Source organism: Anarhichas minor, unplaced genomic scaffold (genome assembly GCF_050575085.1).
Source record: "Anarhichas minor isolate MPS153535 unplaced genomic scaffold, ASM5057508v1 ptg000028l, whole genome shotgun sequence".
Taxonomy (NCBI): Eukaryota; Metazoa; Chordata; class Actinopteri; order Perciformes; family Anarhichadidae; genus Anarhichas; species Anarhichas minor.
Window position 1 is genome coordinate 9,552,019 of NW_027466474.1, and position 19,690 is coordinate 9,571,708.

A 19,690-nucleotide genomic window follows, 5' to 3' on the forward strand; every position below is an offset into this window, starting at 1 on the left:
ATAATAGTTGTGTTTTTCTCATCTATTAATAATTACAAATAGAGGTCTGTTGTTCTCCCATGTTTACAAAGAGTAATAGTGTTAAACCTTTAGAAGTATTAAATATTAAGACTTTTATCTTTGTTGAGTTTTATTGTTGTTATGTATTCACAACCTGTCAATCAATCGGTCATCAGATCCTTTTGTTGACATTTTGATCACAGACTTTAATTACTGCTGAGTGTTGAATAAAACCTCCGACTCATCATCAGTGTCAGTAGGTGTGAGGTTTTCCTCCACTGGTTCACAGAGGAGCTACTGTTGCTTATTGATAATTCTGTACTCAGTAAAACTCTCTGTTGATAACATTTAAACATCAATAAAACATAATCACATATCTGTTACTGTCTTAAGAGGCTCCACACAAACATTCTGCCTCACTAAACATTAAGTGTATAATATGACTGTTTATTGCTGCAAGTGAAATGTCAGAAGTCTTTTCATGTTTTAGGACGTTTGTTTTTAATCAACAGTCGCCAGTGGAGGGCGACAGAGTCTTAAGAGACATTTTGTATTTTCATGCTTCAGAAAACATTGTTCTTGAAACTTTCATGCCAATAAAAACCATTTGAATTGAATTGAATTGAATCAAGTTGAATGGAGAGACAGGAGGGAGTTGTGATGAATTGTTGAGGTGAGCTCAAAGTAACCAGAGACATTGCAGTTACTGTTACTTTGTCTTGCTGCTGTGACATTCAAATTTCCCCCTGGGGATGAATAAAGTATACATCTATCTATCTATCTATCTATCTATCAAATAAACACTTAAATGTGTATTTGGGATGTTTTCTTTACACTGGCTCGAAAGAACATGTGTTATGTAAATGTATATGAGTAATATCCAAGTGAAAAACTCATTTGTATATGTACATTTAAGTGCTGTGCTATTATACGTATCATAACCATTGTGGTCTCTCCTCTCCAGAAAACGTTTCGCACATCTTGATCCCAGTCTGTTCTGCAGTGGGGGCTCTTCTGATAGTGGTGGTGTGTTGCTGTGTCTGCTGGAAACTGAGGCGTCGTAAGAAGACAGGTAAGACTTTACACACCTGTAACCAAAAAAGGGTCAATTTGATAATGTCAGCATTTCAGTCAACACCGTTGGTGAAAGAGTCTTTTTTTCCTTTTGTTTTGCTTTAACTGCAAAAGAATTTTGCTTTATTCTTTGTTGTCTATCCTCAGGTAAATAACTGATAATGAATGCCTTGAATTTGGACTTGAACTCGCTTGAGGAACAGGATCAACAATGAACTGAGGACTCAAAGAACAGGACTACTTGCATTACTTGGGAGCTTGAAAAGTATTTTTTTTGTATCTTGCATTAGTGTTGAAAAATATTTGTTACAGGAAACGCCGACTTGTGGCATCAGTGAAATGTTGGGCATGTCATGTTAATCTCAGCAGCACCATCAAGTATGATCAGTATACAAAATGTACATAATTGTATTTTTGATCTACTCTTTGTTAAACTATAATAAAAGACTGATGGTCACATTTGACACTGTTGGAGCTATTTATTTGATGTTGTATTTTGTTATTTAATTTATAAGTAGTATTGTTTAATTACTGTAGATGTTTGATAAATTAAGATTGTTTTTTCTCTTTCATCGTAATTTGTTTATGTAACAGAGTCCCTGCTACCCGGTGGGTCTGGTGAGCACAAGGATGCCAGCACACGGTTAAATGACGGTTTCAAATGCTCTTTATTGTCATGGAATCTGACTTGCTTGGCCGTGTGCTCTCCTGCCTTGCCTCCGAGCACACGCCGCGGGAGGTTTGCAGTCCTCTCCCGTCCTGTCCGTTCCAGTGTCTCACTGTGCTCGTCCCGAGCTGTCCCTCTCGCCTCCGTCGCTACTGTTGATTAAATACAGATGAGAGTGAGACAATCAGGATCAGTTTCAGCTGCGCCTAATTAAGTCTCTTCCCGGCATCGTTCCCTGAACCACTCCCACACTCCGTCCCGTCCACAGCTGAGCCACCCACGCCCGCCACCACAGTTTAGTTATTTACTGTGGGCACCTGTGGCTATATGTATGAGAGGAGAGATAGGACCAGCATGTGGGTGGGCTTATAGTTTTTACCAGCACAGCGCAGCGCAGGACAGGACAGGAGAGGAGAGACAGCACGACAGGAGTTTTCTTTGTTCTTTTTGTTAGTTTGTTTGTTTTGTTTGCTTTATTTAATAAATACGAAAATCGGAATTCTGCTTCGACAATCCACTCTCTTCTGGCTGCGTATAAATACCGACCACGGTGCATCAGTGGCGTTTGATTATTGTTTGTTTAATTTTGATTTAGTTGACAAATGGCCACTACAGACACTCTAAAAGTTGTTTAGAGCTCTGTTGTATAAGAACGACAGTAACTTTAGCAATTTTTTTGAGAACATCACTTAGTACATTCTATTTCAAATTAACTATTGTACTTTTGTCATTTTATTTAATAACAGTTGCTTCTTTGCGTTGTCATCCTTTGTCCATTTGAAGTCTTGGTAATTTAATGTTTGCACTGTAGCCCTGAGACCAAAAATAAATATGTGATGGACAATTAGACACAATATTTATTAATAGAGCTGTGAAGCTTGTGACTGTACTTTTTACCTAATGGGAGGATGTTGCTGTAAATAAAACACTGCATTAAATGCTGATACATGGGATGAAGTTGCATCATCATCAACGGTAACAAAACTTTCATTGATATAAACAAACCAGAAATGACTATTATTTAGCTGTTAGAGCTTTTACTGAGAATCATATCAAACACATACTTTAAATACTAGCAGGAACTATGACTAAAGTAGTTGGGTTGTGTGTATTAGTTGATGCTGCAGTGTATAAATCACGTTGGGTTGTGACGACATCTACTGGCTGTATTTGGTTTCACTCACATTATGGTTAGGTAACAACTGTTTATGTTCATCTTTGAATGTAACTTGAATGTAACTTTCTGTTTAGTTTCCAGCCTGCATATTTATTTACAAGACATTTGTGTTTAATGTTAGTTACAGAGACTTCATGGTCGTACCAGAAGTATTTGTAGCGGGGGTGAAACCCCTCATTTGCTCTCCTTTTACATTTCTGCTGGGGAGCACTCTGTCCATGACAGCACTCAGATTTAGATTATTTAAAAAATACAATTGATGAATATACAATCGATAAAAACAATAAACATAGTCCAGACCGAGAGTCTCTTTAGGTCCACAAGAATTTAGCTGAGAGGAGAAGTGAAGCGCACTTCACCCCGCCACAGATCCCACAGCGCCTCCTCTCTCGTTCCTCTCAACTGCCGTGAATCTGTGGTTGCTCAGTCACAGCGGCCTCTCTCGTCCGGATTAGTCTCTGCACCGCTCCGCCGCCATACTCTGCTCACAGAGGGTTTACTGGCTCGGTCACACCTTTCTCTCCTCCTTTTGACGCTCTTCGTGCACCTGACGGGCCGCTTGCCGTCTTTCTCCGTGCTGTCTTCCGCTCCTTCTCCCCTCTTCTCCACAGCTAAGAAGGAACTTAACCTGGGGGAAGTCCCCACACCTCCAGGACAGTGCGCCAATCACCCCCCTGCTTCCCCCAGTGGACAGGTGTTGCTCACTAAACACGTGCAGCTAGCAGTAGGCTATATGAACATTTTCACAGGCTACACACACACGCACCTACACACACGCACACACACACTTTATGACATATTTATAAATACATTTTCTGCATTTGTAGAATTAGTGTGGCAGATTTGAACGTTTAACAGTAACAAAAAAAGAAATATCAGAACGTAAAATAATAACACAATAAAAGATAAAACCTCTGTGTGAGAAGCTGTGCTGTTTAAACTGTATCATGACACTTTGTTTTCATTTCTTCATAGCTGAGAGCGATGACAGTCTTTCCTGGTATAGTGTGGTTGGACTTTACTTGAAATCTTAACATGCGGAGCTTCAGAAACCATTTCCAGAAATAGTTTTGTCTTCAGCATCCTTTTAAGGCTTTAATCTGGTATGTGTTCATAAATGAGGAACTGAGATGACAGTTGGTTAATATTTCTGCTTACTTTCTTATCTGACACTGATCACTAGAGAAGAGAGGCTTCTCATGTGCATGTTTGCTGTTGAATAAGGTTCGTCAGGAAGCTGCTGACTGGGTCAACGGAGGCTGAACACTGAGGCGACATGGAAGCTGTGATCGGACTGTTTGTGTTGATACTCGGAGTCTCTCACGGTGAGCTGTTCAACTTTTAACACTGAGTCGTGGGTTTAGACATTCTCCTCAGTGGTGCAGGTCAAATACTGCAGGATGAGACACCTGTTGGTTGTGAGGAAATACCACGTTATTGATCAACTAAGATTTAACAATCTACTGTTTAAATGTAGTGTTTGAGCTCTTCTGAGGTTCAGTAGCTATTAAATAATTTAGTTATTTCTAAGAACAGTCACAGAACTGACAGTGATCCCTGATTTTTCTCTTAAAGTCTCTTGAAAGTTTAAGATAAAACACTGTATGACAAATACCACGTCATATTATATCATGCTAAACAGAAACTATGTTTTTATAACAATAGATACTATTCTCAATGTCGTGTGAATCAATTCATACATTTTCACCAAATACAGGATGAAATATGATTTGGTATATCTTCAAACGTTTGGATCTCCACTTTAGTTTAAAATAAAGTGCTGTAAAAACACAGCATGCGTTGTTAAGGATGATCACACTCTGACAGACTCTGAGCTCCTCTCTGGAAACACTGAGACAAACAACATCACTCTGAAACAACACGTCTCAGGAAAACTGGTCTGAAGTGAAATGTCAGAAGTCTTTTCATGTTTTAGGGCGTTTGTTTTTAATCAACAGTCGCCATTGGAGGGCGACAGAGTCTTAAGAGACATTTTGTATTTTGATGCTTCAGAGACATTGTTCTTGAAACTTTCATGCCAATAAAAAACATTTGAATTGAATTGATTTGAATTGAATCAAGTTGAATGGAGAGACAGGAGGGAGTTGTGATGAATTGTTGAGGTGAGCTCAAAGTAAACAGAGACGTTGTAGAGAAAGCAGCATGGTTTTTAGACCACTGTGACCAAACAGCAGTGTGATTGAAAACATATCTGAGCACCTTGGGGTGGTTTATTGTCGCCTCTTTCTTCCCTTGTTTTATACATCTGACAAAACACAGAACACTTTTGTCACAGGAATAAAAAGCAGAACATTTTGGTTGGTCTTATTGCAAAGATCTTATGTATACTGAAGAAACAGCAGCATTAATTGGCCAATAATAAAGTCTAAAGCTGTATAATGCTGCTCTACCACTCAGGCTGATATAATGTAGAAATATAATATTGTGATAACTATAATTTCATTTTTACTGCCCTGTTCAAGTATTCAAGATCACATGATAAAAACTCCAATTCATGTCCACTACACTGATCATATTTGGTAAACTGTGTTTTAGTGGATCCTAACCTTTTATTTTCACTGAATTTTCAACAATTTAACCGTTCAACCTTCAGTGTGTTTATCTGAAATGTATCAATATGGCTTTAAAGTTGAACTGAACATCAGGCCTATACATTCCAATACACAGAAATATGATTTTCATGTAACTTTAAACACATTTCTTTGTGATTTAGAATTAGTTTTACATTTTAATCTGAAGACTTTAATAATCTTAATTTAAAATATAGTTTGGTGTATGTAATTAGTTTATGTGACGTAGTTTGAGGGGCTCAGACATTGTTTGGTTAAATTTAACTTGTAATCATTCATTAAGAGATAATTGATAGATGTATCAAACACTCATTTAATTGGAAATTAACAGATGGAGGGATGACAAATTCCAGCTACAGTCTCAAATCCCCTTTCAGCAGGAAGGAGGAATGTTTCCCTCTCTTCCACTCCGTCCATCGCCTACAGAGGCCATGTGGTTGGAGGCTAAAAGGGGAAGTGAAACCCATATCACTTCCTTTTCTCTTCTCTGCCTATTAAAAGATGAATACAACAACGCTCTGGTCGGTTAAAGGTTTGTTCAGATGTGCATGTTTTCTTTTGATGTGAAAGTAGAAAAGTTTGTCTGAAAGCTGCTGACTGGGTCAACGGAGGCTGAACACTGAGGAGACATGAAGGCTGTGGTTGGACTGTTTGTGTTGATACTCGGAGTCTCTCACGGTGAGCTGTTTAACTTTTAACACTGAGTCGTGGGTTTAGACATTCTCCTCAGTGATGCAGGTCAAATACTGCGGGATGAGACACCTGTTGGTTCTGAGGAAATACCAACTTTATTGATCAACTATTTAACAATCTACTGTTTATATGTAGTATTTGAGCTCTTCTGAGGTTCAGTAGCTTTTGAAAAATCTAGTTATTTCTAAGAACGATAGCAAATCCGGAGATCAATCCCACGTCATTGTGCAATCTTTCTAAATATTAATCTATTAAATGACTTCAACTCTAAATGTGATCCTGATTTTTCTCCTGCAACACAGCAACACAGCATGCGTTGTTAATAACTGGATGTGATTAACTACAATATGAGAAAATGTATTACAGCAAAATACCTCTGTTAGCTGAACCTAAACTGTTTTGCAGTCACTGGTCATGTGTAACACTCAGCAAACATATAAAACAATAAACGCCTGTTTGCATAATGTTGTCTATTAGAGACACAGCTGCTCCAAACCCACTATTGTTGCTTAAATGTGCCTAAAACACTTTCATGTTTTTGTTCCAAAATGTTCAGGTGTGGAAACCTACTGTGATGGCAGACAGAACGGAGCTCAGTGTTATGGAGCTTTGGGAGGAACTGTGGTCCTCAAGCTGATGACCAAAGCCTCAGAAATACATAAATACCAATGGTTGAACAAAAATACAGTAATACTGGAAGGGAGAAGGAATATCATTCTGTCTAATCTGATAGAAAACAGATCATCCTTTACTCCCAGTGATGGAACATTTAGGATCAATAAACTGAGCAGGACTGATGGTGGTGAATATAGACTTACAACCTTTGATTCAGATGGAACTCAATCAGAGAACAGGACTCTACAGTTGACCATTCAAGGTAAATAACTATTTATTACATGCATCTCATATTCTACGTGCTGTATATCTGTATCCATGTCTGGACTGCTCTGTATGAGAAACTCTACAGAATGATGAAGATTATGTCAATATGAAAAGTCATCTGAGTGTGTTTCCTTCAGCTCCTGTGTCCTCTGTCCTGCTGGTCTCTGAGTGTCTCTCTGAGGGAGAGATGAAGGTGTCCTGCTCCTCTGAGGGAGCGGACAGTCCTCAGTACAGCTGGACTCTGGATGATCACACTCTGACAGACTCTGAGCTCCTCTCTGGAAACACTGAGACAAACAGCATCACTCTGAAACAACACGTCTCAGGAAAACTGGTCTGCTCGGTCAAGAATAAAGTCAGTAGTGACTTAACAGAAGTGAAGATATCTACCTGTGGTGAGTGAGAGCATGAGTAGACAAAAGTCTGATGTTAAGATACTAATGATTAGCTGAACATCAGTCATTGATCTCTGTCTTTCCCAGGCTACATATTCATTAACTGCACCACACCCAATGGGACGCACATATCACAGTGGGTGTTTGCAGCCAATAATACCCTGTGTATTGAGCCAACAACAGCTCCCACTACAATCACAGCAACCTCCCCTGCTGGTAAGGAGTCTGGCATCACAGTGTCAATTAACCCCTACAATAATATCACATCCTCCAATAAAACTGTGACTCACCCCCCCAGTGAGGACTCATGGGACTTTGTTAGTAAGTGAAAACTAACTCTGCTGCAGTGAATTCATTTAAGTCATTTCCATTATCTTTGTTTTACATTCTCCACAAAAACACCTGTAATGTTTGCTAACTTAAAGATCTGTGTGTCTCTTGTGTCTTTTATTACAGAAAAAGGCTACTTGCAAATAACGGCTGGTGTACTGGGTGCACTTGTACTTCTGTTAGTGGTCGGGGTAGCTGTCGTCTGTTCTCAGAAGAAAAAGAAAAAGAACAAACCTAAAGGTACAAAATAAAACTTCCCTTTCCTCAACTCATCACTGCAATGACCCATCGGGCAACATACTTATTCACCTTCTTGCCGAAAATGTGATGAGAAGATTGAGACCACTCTACAAACTTGCCAGTGATATAAATGTTTTAGTCCATTTCTCAGTAAGAGAGTACCTCCCAAAATGTCAACTTGTTGTTAACAATCCGCTGTACAAACAGACCGTGGTGGAGTAAGTATTCAGATCCTTTAGTGTTAATACTACACAGGAAAAAATAAAACTCTTTTACAATTATTGAAAATGTTACTTAAAAGTATGTAAGAATAATCAGGAAAATGTGCTTAAAGTATTAACGGTAAAAGTACTCAATACAGAAAAGTGTATGTTATACTGTTATACCAATAGATTATTATGCATGAATGTAAAAGCAGGATTTTATTGTTGTAGTTGATTGAATGAATTAGTAGAAAGTAGAAGTAGAAAGATTCCAGTAAAGTACAAGTACCTGAAATTTGTACTTAAGTACAGTACTTGAGTACTGAGTATATCTCAGCATTAAATATATATATATACTGTATATATATATATATTTGTGCCACTCTTTACTTTCACTCTGCAGAAGAAGATGACCAGGAGTTGACCTATGCTGATATCAAGATCATGCAGCGACCGGGGAGGCAGGTGCAGCAAAGAGCAGGGCCGGAGGTGGAGTACGGCGAAGTCATGTTTTCAGAGCGACCTCGACAGTCTGTTCAACCAGCAGAAGATGAGTGTGTGTACTCCAATGTCCGTAAAGGAAGGTGATTCACAGAGTTTAAAGACTGCACCACTGAAGGCAGATGGAGGAGATGGCTGTCAAGAGGCCAAAAGGCTTTTCACCTTCATGTGACTTCCAGTTGGAAAATATCTCATATCGCTCATAGATTTTTCTATTTTTCTAACACTTTCACTGTTGTCTTCTACAATTTTTTCTTCAGAAAATATGTTTTAAAATATTCCATATTACAGTATTACATTACATTTCCCTGTAATATAATTCTCTTTAGATTATATTGTACCTACTTTTTACTTGTTTCTAATTTGTGAGCATATTTACCTTCATTTTATCGTTAAAACACTGTAAACTTCCAATAATGTCTGAATTTGAAAAACAACAATGTATGTCATTGTATTATTCACCTGATGTCAACGTTTGCATTTACTGGGATTGAAATGTATTCATGAAACAGATGTGGATGGACTAGTTGGGGGTCGGAGTGTAATCATGCATATGTAGTGTGGATTCATTAAACGTTTGGTGCTGTGTAACGTCAAATTAGACCGTGTGATCTTCCTTTGGCTTTCTTGCCATAAGTTAGGTTTATAGAGTAATGTCTCTCAGGAAGTTGGCAGTAACCACACATTTGTTTCCATGGTGTTAACACTTCTGCTTCTTTCAGGTTTACAGACTTGGTTTGTCAGTTGCAGGTGTGATTATGAAGACAATCTTTTTACATTTGGTTCAGTTAATATTTAACCAAAGTACATGCAGTTCCTTAGTGTTTACAATAAGAACATCCCCTTTTTCTCCTTTACTGAGAGGGACAAATCTAGCGTGAGCAACTTGTTCAACTTGTCATACTGAGATTCAACGCGTTTATCTTTTAACACCATCACGTTTCTATATTTAGTTCTACATGTTTCCTCTGTCTTTGTGGCTTCCAGTTTAGTCAGTTGAGCACATTGCCGCTTATTTTTCATGATCTAATACAAACCAGTCAGTTAACTTTCAAGAAGGTTTGATTTGAAAACAAATGCAGCCATTTGCCTGGAATTAAATATAACCTCATGTAATTGAGGACTAGATCGATATGTAATTTACAGCCATTTCTGTGAAATTTGGTGAAAAAGGGATGGACGGTAAAACGCAGAGCACATTCAACAGGGTAACTCTGAACTTTTCAGATTCAAAAGTATTTATTGTTAGAGAAAGAACAAATACAAACTTCAGATTAAAAGAGGCATTCTGCCTGAAAGTGCTCTAATCAGAAAACACAATATTACGGGCTTAAACAGATGTGGCAAGGACAATAAGAAAAGAATAAATAAAAGTTATGCCAGCTAGGGAATTGCACCCCCGAAATGCCGTCTGAAGAACCTTCGTCATTGCTTTGAAAATTGGTAAGGCCCACAGATTCGTCACTGACACAAGACAGGTGTGTTTACAATATAAACGACCCTATTCACTTTGAGTGCTCAGTGTATTCTGCACACATTTCTCAGCATAAGCTAATAAGAGTGTGGGTTCACAGATCATCATAAGTTAACCATAGTGTAGTTTACACGCTACAAACCATAGGAGGGTGTGCTCGACCGCACAAGCGTGACATTAAACAGTGAGGCCAGAAACAAATAAAGATTAGAAGTGCACTCTTCTTTTCACAGTTTACCACCTTCTGAAACACTGAAAGGACCTCTTTGCATAGAATAACCTTTTACAGTGTGATTTTAAAAGTTATGCTAAATTAGTCTTACTTAGTTAGCTTTGTAGGTTTTAGGTGAAATATATAAAACACACACACACACACACACACACACACACACACACACATATATAAAATACACACATATAATATATATGTTTGTGTATTTACAGCCATTTATGTGCCATGGGCAAAATATACATATATATATATATATATATATATGTATTTGATATGTATTTGTATTTTAACTGCTGCTGTGCATTTAATCAAAGACAGAGGTTAGGTTTCATGATTGATTTGGTTTTAATAGCTTGAGGTTAAAAGTTGACAGCCACTGACTTCCAATTCAGATGATTCACAGAGCAATAAAATAGGTGTTTATGGTTCATGATAGTTATAGTGTCCTTAAACAACCACCTGAGATCATTTTTTTTAGTTCAACCCTCTCACTGGAACACAGTTGAACTTCTGACCGACATACTCTGGTGAGCAAATGATTGACAACACAGGAGTGTTATAAAGGTGCTCCAACGATCCAGAATCATTTTGCTGCTTTGTTCAAAACAATAATTGTGTGGGTACCAAAATGTCCAGTATTGTTGCAGCTGTTAGCCTTTTAATATGTGTATACCATAGGAAATCCAAAGAGATGCAACTGTTGCACCATAACTCTTTATAGGTTTGGTTGGACCACAATTAAACATTTATTTTTTTTCCTCATAAAAACCAGGTGATTTAGTCATTGTCATGACACATTCATGTGATGTTACCCATCCATGCCAAATTTATCTAATTATAAAACCAAGACCGGTGGCTAGTGCCAGCTCTTCAATCCTGAGCATGTCAGTTTTTGGTTAAAGATATCCTACAGTTGACTTATGATTTTATACTTAGAGAATTTTTTTGATTCAAAATTGTTGAGTTTTGTTTCAGTATTTATTCATAATTTGTACAGTATTTGTACAGTACAGCTATTTACTGTGGCACAGTGTGAATGTAATTTAAAGGTTTCTGTGAAAACCATTCTGTAATGTGGCCTATATTAATGTATGATTCAATATAAATTCATGGTCCAAAACGTAAGTCTTCTCAGGTCATGATTTCGTGAATTATATGTCTGTATTAAGTCATTTTGTGGACGGGCAAGGCTATGCACCATTGGTTCACTTCCTCATTGGCGGCATGATCTTATCAAGAAGCTTTTTTCTGTTGAAATGTTTCAGACGATTGAAAGCAGATGCTCTGTGCTAATGAAAAGAAAATACAAACCTGATCGATAAACCTATATGTGTATGCTTTATATTTTATCTGCAGCACAACCAACATCAACTTGAAAACAGGGGAATTCTTTCCCTGCACACATTGATTTACAAATACATGAGTTGCACAAAGTTGGTGGAACAGTGGTTTATTTTGAAAAGAACGTTTTTGCAATCCTCAGACAACAAATTTACATTTCTACATTTTGCCACTTTTCCTTCCTCTTCTTTAAAGTGACAGAAACGGGAACAATGTGAACGTGTGTTAACATGTACAATGTAGTACATACTTTAACATTTCATACAAACTGTATGTCCCAAAAGACTGGATACGCAGTGACATTTTTGATTTAAAGTTCTCCGACGAGGCTGAATGTTTGCATTTAGCGGTACAATGTCGGTGGACCATGAGTCATGTAGCAGCTGTTTTTCAGGATGTGGCTAAACACTGCTGTCTGTGTGTGATATTCCACAGCCATTTTTAATCATGCTCTCAGTTCCTTGCTGTTACCACAATGTTATAGCAAAAAAAATAAAAAAATAAAAATGGTAAGCGTTTTAACTAAATGTTTTTTTATGTCGTATCATACACCTGTTCACTGCCAAATGATGACATTTGTGTTTTCATATCAAGATCAAGCTGCTTTTATTTCTTTAAAAAACAAAACATTTCTGTTCATTCACCATTTCCATTACACCAAACACAGCTGCCATCCTCCCTCACTAAAACCCAATAGTTTGTACTTGTGAATGAACTATTCTCATGGTAAATTAAGTTGTTTTCCCTTCTGTCCTTCGAAGTAAGAAATGTAATACTCTCTCCTCTCTCTCGATTTCCTATGAATTCAAATTCTAAAAAAGAGATGTATTACCATCATTGTACTTTCTCTTTTTATTTCTTGACAGAATGCAAATACAGATTCTTGACTATAGATGGACAAATGCATCGTCACTTTTATCCATCAAGGTGTCAGACTAATTTCAACATCCTGTCTAAGTTAAAGAAAGAAGAACTTGTGAAATGCTTTTTTCAGTGCAGCTTTAACCAAAAGAAGACACTCAAGTTTCACAAGTGACAAGTTATCCAGTGATTCTTTGTCCTTAAAGTCAGTAACTTGGTGCTGAAAATGATCCATATAAACACGCTGAAGTCCTGTGATTGGCAAATGCCCACCAGAGATGATCAATGCAACAGACATGTGTAGTGCTTGTAATTGTGAAAGAAGGAGGTGCAGCATTATAACATCATGTTGATGGGAATCATCTTCATTCATTGTGTGGAAAAGTTATAAAAACAAAGAATGCTTCAGCTTCTTGTGGTTTATCTTCCTCTCTTTGGCACGTCAGTTCTGAAACCAAATCTTCACCTGAGATATCAACGTCAGAAACATATTTATTAAGTGTGTGCTCCAATATGATGGTTATAAGGTATGATCAGAAATAGCAGTGATGCATTATCTGTTCTGTGTTTGCTTTCCTTTGACCCTTTGCCTGTAATTACGTGTGTTATCTTCAGTTGACAATTTTCTATCACCCTGCCCCACCTACTTCTGCTTAAGTTTGGTAATTTCCTTCGTTCCCAGAATGACTTTGTTGCACTCTAACTGTGGACTCGACAAGCAGAGTGAGTAGGCGGGAAATAACAATAATAACAACAATAACATCATGAGAGCGAGAATGAGGGATTCTCCATTAACACTACTTGTACAAGACGTTTTGGTGGCCACATAACATTATAGTTTACAGAGGTTTCTGCAGAGATAAATTGTTTGTTTTTACAGGTACTTGCCTTAGAAGCTATGCATATTTTAAAAATGGTGATTTTGCATTTAAAGTGTGTATTAAAGACCAAACTGTAATTATACATCATACATTTTACAGTTATATTCACTTATATGACTACAGTTTTTAACTCCTAAATGTTGAGTTATGTAAATAATAGTTTTGTGTTTTTCTCATCTATTAATAATTACAAATAGAGGTCTGTTGTTCTCCCATGTTTACAAAGAGTAATATTGTTAAACCTTTAAATGTATTAAATATTAAGACTTTTATCTTTGTTGAGTTTTATTGTTGTTATGTATTCACAACCTGTCAATCAATCGGTCATCAGATCCTTTTGTTGACATTTTGATCACAGACTTTAATTACTGCTGAGTGTTGAATAAAACCTCCGACTCATCATCAGTGTCAGTAGGTGTGAGGTTTTCCTCCACTGGTTCACAGAGGAGCTACTGTTGCTTATTGATAATTCTGTACTCAGTAAAACTCTCTGCTGATAACATTTAAACATCAATAAAACATAATCACATATCTGTTACTGTCTTAAGAGGCTCCACACAAACATTCTGCCTCACTAAACATTAAGTCTATAATATGACTGTTTATTGCTGCAAGTGAAATGTCAGAAGTCTTTTCATGTTATAGGACGTTTGTTTTTAATCAACAGTCGCCAGTGGAGGGCGACAGAGTCTTAAGAGACATTTTGTATTTTGATGCTTCAGAGACATTGTTCTTGAAACTTTCATGCCAATAAAAAACATTTGAATTGAATTGAATTGAATCAAGTTGAATGGAGAGACAGGAGGGAGTTGTGATGAATTGTTGAGGTGAGCTCAAAGTAACCAGAGACGTTGCAGTTACTGTTACTTTGTCTTGCTGCTGTAACATTCAAATTTCCCCCTGGGGATGAATAAAGTATACATCTATCTATCTATCTATCAAATAAACACTTAAATGTGTATTTGGGATGTTTTCTTTACACTGGCTAGAAAGAACACGTGTTATGTAAATGTATATGAGTAATATCCAAGTGAAAAACTCATTTGTATATGTACATTTAAGTGCTGTGCTATTATACGTATCATAACCATTGTGGTCTCTCCTCTCCAGAAAACGTTTCGCACATCTTGATCCCAGTCTGTTCTGCAGTGGGGGCTCTTCTGATAGTGGTGGTGTGTTGCTGTGTCTGCTGGAAACTGAGGCGTCGTAAGAAGACAGGTAAGACTTTACACACCTGTAACCAAAAAAGGGTCAATTTGATAATGTCAGCATTTCAGTCAACACCGTTGTTGAAAGAGTCTTTTTTTTCTTTTGTTTTGCTTTAACTGCAAAATAATTTTGCTTTATTCTTTGTTGTCTATCCTCAGGTAAATAACTGATAATGAATGCCTTGAATTTGGACTTGAACTCGCTTGAGGAACAGGATCAACAATGAACTGAGGACTCAAAGAACAGGACTACTTGCATTACTTGGGAGCTTAAAAAGTATTTTTTTTGCATCTTGCATTAGTGTTGAAAAATATTTGTTACAGGAAACGCCGACTTGTGGCATCAGTGAAATGTTGGGCATGTCATGTTAATCTCAGCAGCACCATCAAGTATGATCAGTATAAAAAATGTACATAATTGTATTTTTGATCTACTCTTTGTTAAACTATAATAAAAGACTGATGGTCACATTTGACACTGTTGGAGCTATTTATTTGATATTGTATTTTGTTATTTAATTTATAAGTAGTATTGTTTAATTATTGAAGATGTTTGATAAATTAAGATTGTTTTTTCTCTTTCATAGTAATTTGTTTAGTTATATTATTTTTTGTTGTTTGGTTAATTACTGTGGGCACCTGTGGCTATATGTATGAGAGGAGAGATAGGAACAGCATGTGGGTGGGCTTATAGTTTATACCAGCACAGCACAGCACAGGAGAGGAGAGGAGAGGAGAGACAGCACGACAGGAGTTTTCTTTGTTCTTTTTGTTAGTTTGTTTGTTTTGTTTGCTTTATTTAATAAATACGAAAATCGGAATTCTGCTTCGACAATCCACTCTCATCTGGCTGCGTAAAAATACCGACCACGGTGCATCAGTGGCGTTTGATTATTGTTTGTTTAATTTTGATTTAGTCGACAAATGGCCACAGACACTCTAAAAGTTGTTTAGAAGTCTGTTGTATAAGAATGACAGTAACTTTAGCTAAATGTTTAAGAACATCACTTAAAGACTTAATCTGTTTCAAATAAACTATTGTACTTTTGTCATTTTATTTAATAACAGTTGCCTCTTTGCGTTGTCATCCTTTGTCCATTTGAAGTCTTGGTAATTTAATGTTTGCACTGTAGCCCTGAGACCAAAAATAAATATGTGATGGACAATTAGACACAATATTTATTAACAGAGCTGTGAAGCTTGTGACTGTACTTTTTACCTAATGGGAGGATGTTGCTGTAAATAAAACGCTGCATTAAATGCTGATACATGGGATGAAGTTGCATCATCATCAACGGTAACAAAACTTTCATTGATATAAACAAACCAGAAATGACTATTATTTAGCTGTTAGAGCTTTTACTGAGAATCATATCAAACACATACTTTAAATACTAGCAGGAACTAGATGACTAAAGTAGTTGGGTTGTGTGTATTAGTTGATGCTGCAGTGTATAAATCACGTTGGGTTGTGACGACATCTACTGGCTGTATTTGGTTTCACTCACATTGTGGTTAGGCAACAACTGTTTATGTTCATCTTTGAATGTAACTTTCTGTTTAGTTTCCAGCCTGCATATTTATTTACAAGACATTTGTGTTTAATGTTAGTTACAGAGACTTCATGGTCGTACCAGAAGTATTTGTAGCGGGGGTGAAACCCCTCATTTGCTCTCCTTTTACATTTCTGCTGGGGAGCACTCTGTCCATGACAGCACTCAGATTTAGATTATTTAAAAAATACAATTGATGAATATACAATCGATGAAAACAATTAACATAATCCAGACCGAGAGTCTCTTTAGGTCCACAATAATTTAGCTGAGAGGAGAAGTGAAGCGCACTTCACCCCGCCACAGATCCCACAGCGCCTCCTCTCTCGTTCCTCTCAACTGCCGTGAATCTGTGGTTGCTCAGTCACAGCGGCCTCTCTCGTCCGGATTAGTCTCTGCACCGCTCCGCCGCCATACTCTGCTCACAGAGGGTTTACTGGCTCGGTCACAGCTTTCTCTCCTCCTTTTGACGCTCTTCGTGCACCTGACGGGCCGCTTGCCGTCTTTCTCCGTGCTGTCTTCCGCTCCTTCTCCCCTCTTCTCCACAGCTAAGAAGGAACTTAACCTGGGGGAAGTCCCCACACCTCCAGGACAGTGCGCCAATCACCCCCCTGCTTCCCCCAGTGGACAGGTGTTGCTCACTAAACACGTGCAGCTAGCAGTAGGCTATATGAACATTTTCACAGGCTACACACACACGCACCTACACACACGCACACACACACTTTATGACATATTTATAAATACATTTTCTGCATTTGTAGAATTAGTGTGGCAGATTTGAAAGTTATAGTAAACAGTAACAAAAAAAGAAATATCAAAATATCTTGTGACTGGGATTGTAATGTTTGCACTTTTTACACTTTTATCAAAAACAGAAAGATGTCACACCGTGCACACGTTGTGCAAATGCTTTAATATTAACACCCGTATGTTATAATTTCGAGGATGAACTGCAGAACGTAAAATAATAACACAATAAAAGATAAAACCTCTGTGTGAGAAGCTGTGCTGTTTAAACTGTATCATGACACTTTGTTTTCATTTCTTCACAGCTGAGAGCGATGACAGTCTTTCCTGGTATAGTGTGGTTGGACTTTACTTGAAATCTTAACACGCGGAGCTTCAGAAACCATTTCCAGAAATAGTTTTGTCTTCAGCATCCTTTTAAGGCTTTAATCTGGTATGTGTTCATAAATGAGGAACTGATATGACAGTTGGTTAATATTTCTGCTTCCTTTCTTATCTGACACTGATCACTAGAGAAGAGAGGCGTCTCATGTGCATGTTTGCTGTTGAATAAGGTTCGTCAGGAAGCTGCTGACTGGGTCAACGGAGGCTGAACACTGAGGCGACATGGAAGCTGTGATCGGACTGTTTGTGTTGATACTCGGAGTCTCTCACGGTGAGCTGTTCAACTTTTAACACTGAGTCGTGGGTTTAGACATTCTCCTCAGTGATGCAGGTCAAATACTGCAGGATGAGACACCTGTTGGTTGTGAGGAAATACCAACGTTATTGATCAACTAAGATTTAACAATCTACTGTTTAAATGTAGTGTTTGAGCTCTTCTGAGGTTCAGTAGCTATTAAAGAATTTAGTTATTTCTAAGAACAGTCACAGAACTGACAGTGATCCCTGATTTTTCTCTTAAAGTCTCTTGAAAGTTTAAGATAAAACACTGTATGACAAATACCACGTCATATTATATCATGCTAAACAGAAACTATGTTTTTATAACAATAGATACTATTCTCAATGTCGTGTGAATCAATTTATACATTTTCACCAAATACAGGATGAAATATGATTTGGTATATCTTCAAAGTTTGGATCTCCACTTTAGTTTAAAATAAAGTGCTGTAAAAACACAGCATGCGTTGTTAATAACTGGATGTGATTAACTACAATATGACAAAATGTATTACAGCAAAATACGTCTGTTAGCTGAACCTAAACTGTTTTGCAGTCACTGGTCATGTTGAGACACTCAGCAAACAATACAATAAACGCCTGCTTGCATAATGTTGTCTGATTGAGACACAGCTGCTCCAAACCCACTATTGTTGCTTAAATGTGCCTAAAACACTTTCATGTTTTTGCTCCAAAATGTTCAGGTGTGGAAACCTACTGTGATGGCAGACAGAACGGAGCTCAGTGTTATGGAGCTTTGGGAGGAACTGTGGTCCTCCAGCTGATGAACAACGCCTCAGAAACACATAAATACCTATGGTTGAACAAAAATACAGTAATACTGAAAGGGAGCATGAATAACATTTCGTCTAATCTGATAGAAAACAGATCATCCTTTACTCCCAGTGATGGAACATTTAGGATCAATAAACTGAGCAGGACTGATGGTGGTGAATATAAACTTAGAACCTTTGATTCAAACGGAATTCACTTAGAGGACAGGGCTCTACAGTTGACCATTCAAGGTAAATAACTATTTATTACATGCATCTCATATTCTACGTGCTGTATATCTGTATCCATGTCTGGACTGCTCTGTATGAGAAACTCTACAGAATGATGAAGATTATGTCAATATGAAAAGTCATCTGAGTGTGTTTCCTTCAGCTCCTGTGTCCTCTGTCCTGCTGGTCTCTGAGTGTCTGTCCCAGGGAGAGATGAAGGTGTCCTGCTCCTCTGAGGGAGCGGAGAGTCCTCAGTACAGCTGGACTCTGGATGATCACACTCTGACAGACTCTGAGCTCCTCTCTGGAAACACTGAGACAAACAGCATCACTCTGAAACAATACGTCTCAGGAAAACTGGTCTGCTCGGTCAAGAATAAAGTCAGTAGTGTCTTAACAGAGGTGCAGATATCTACCTGTGGTGAGTGAGAGCATGAGTAGACACAAGTCTGATGTTAAGATACTAATGATTAGTTGAACATCAGTCATTGATCTCTGTCTTTCTCGCAGGCTACATATTCATTAACTGCACCACACCCAATGGGACGCACATATCACAGTGGGTGTTTGCAGCCAATAATACCCTGTGTATTGAGCCAACAACAGCTCCCACTACAATCACAGCAACCTCCCCTGCTGGTAAGGAGTCTGGCATCACAGTGTCAATTAACCCCTACAATAATATCACATCCTCCAATAAAACTGTGACTCATCCTCCACTGAGGACTCATTCGACATTATTAGTAAGTGAAAACTAACTCTGCTGCAGTGAATTAATTTAAGTAACACCCACCCACCAAACCTGTGCTTCCTCCAGTAGAGATGAGCCCTGTTTACTTAAGCAAGTGAAAACCAACTCTCCTGCCACAGCCCTATGTTCACATGTGATTTCTGTGTCTCTTAATCCGAGCAGATCTCTCCTGGCTCATATGTGGAGTGCGAGCAGCTGTGGTGATTCTTGCATTAATTG

At 37.9% G+C, this 19,690-nt stretch overlaps 2 long non-coding RNA genes across 3 annotated transcripts; both read left to right on the forward strand.

Moving 5' to 3' along the window:
* Positions 1-7,410: 7,410 nt before the first annotated feature.
* Positions 7,411-9,351, forward strand: LOC142962677 (uncharacterized). Of its 2 annotated transcripts, XR_012957356.1 has the most exons (4): positions 7,416-7,479; positions 7,567-7,695; positions 7,936-8,049; positions 8,656-9,351. It is a non-coding gene; the product is annotated as an uncharacterized LOC142962677 (long non-coding RNA). The 2 variants fall into 2 exon arrangements; XR_012957355.1 differs by having other exon boundaries at positions 7,411-7,695.
* A 5,137-nt stretch (positions 9,352-14,488) lies between these two features.
* On the forward strand, positions 14,489-15,226 carry LOC142962751 (uncharacterized). Its single transcript, XR_012957363.1, has 2 exons — positions 14,489-14,760; positions 14,910-15,226. It is a non-coding gene; the product is annotated as an uncharacterized LOC142962751 (long non-coding RNA).
* Positions 15,227-19,690: the final 4,464 nt, after the last annotated feature.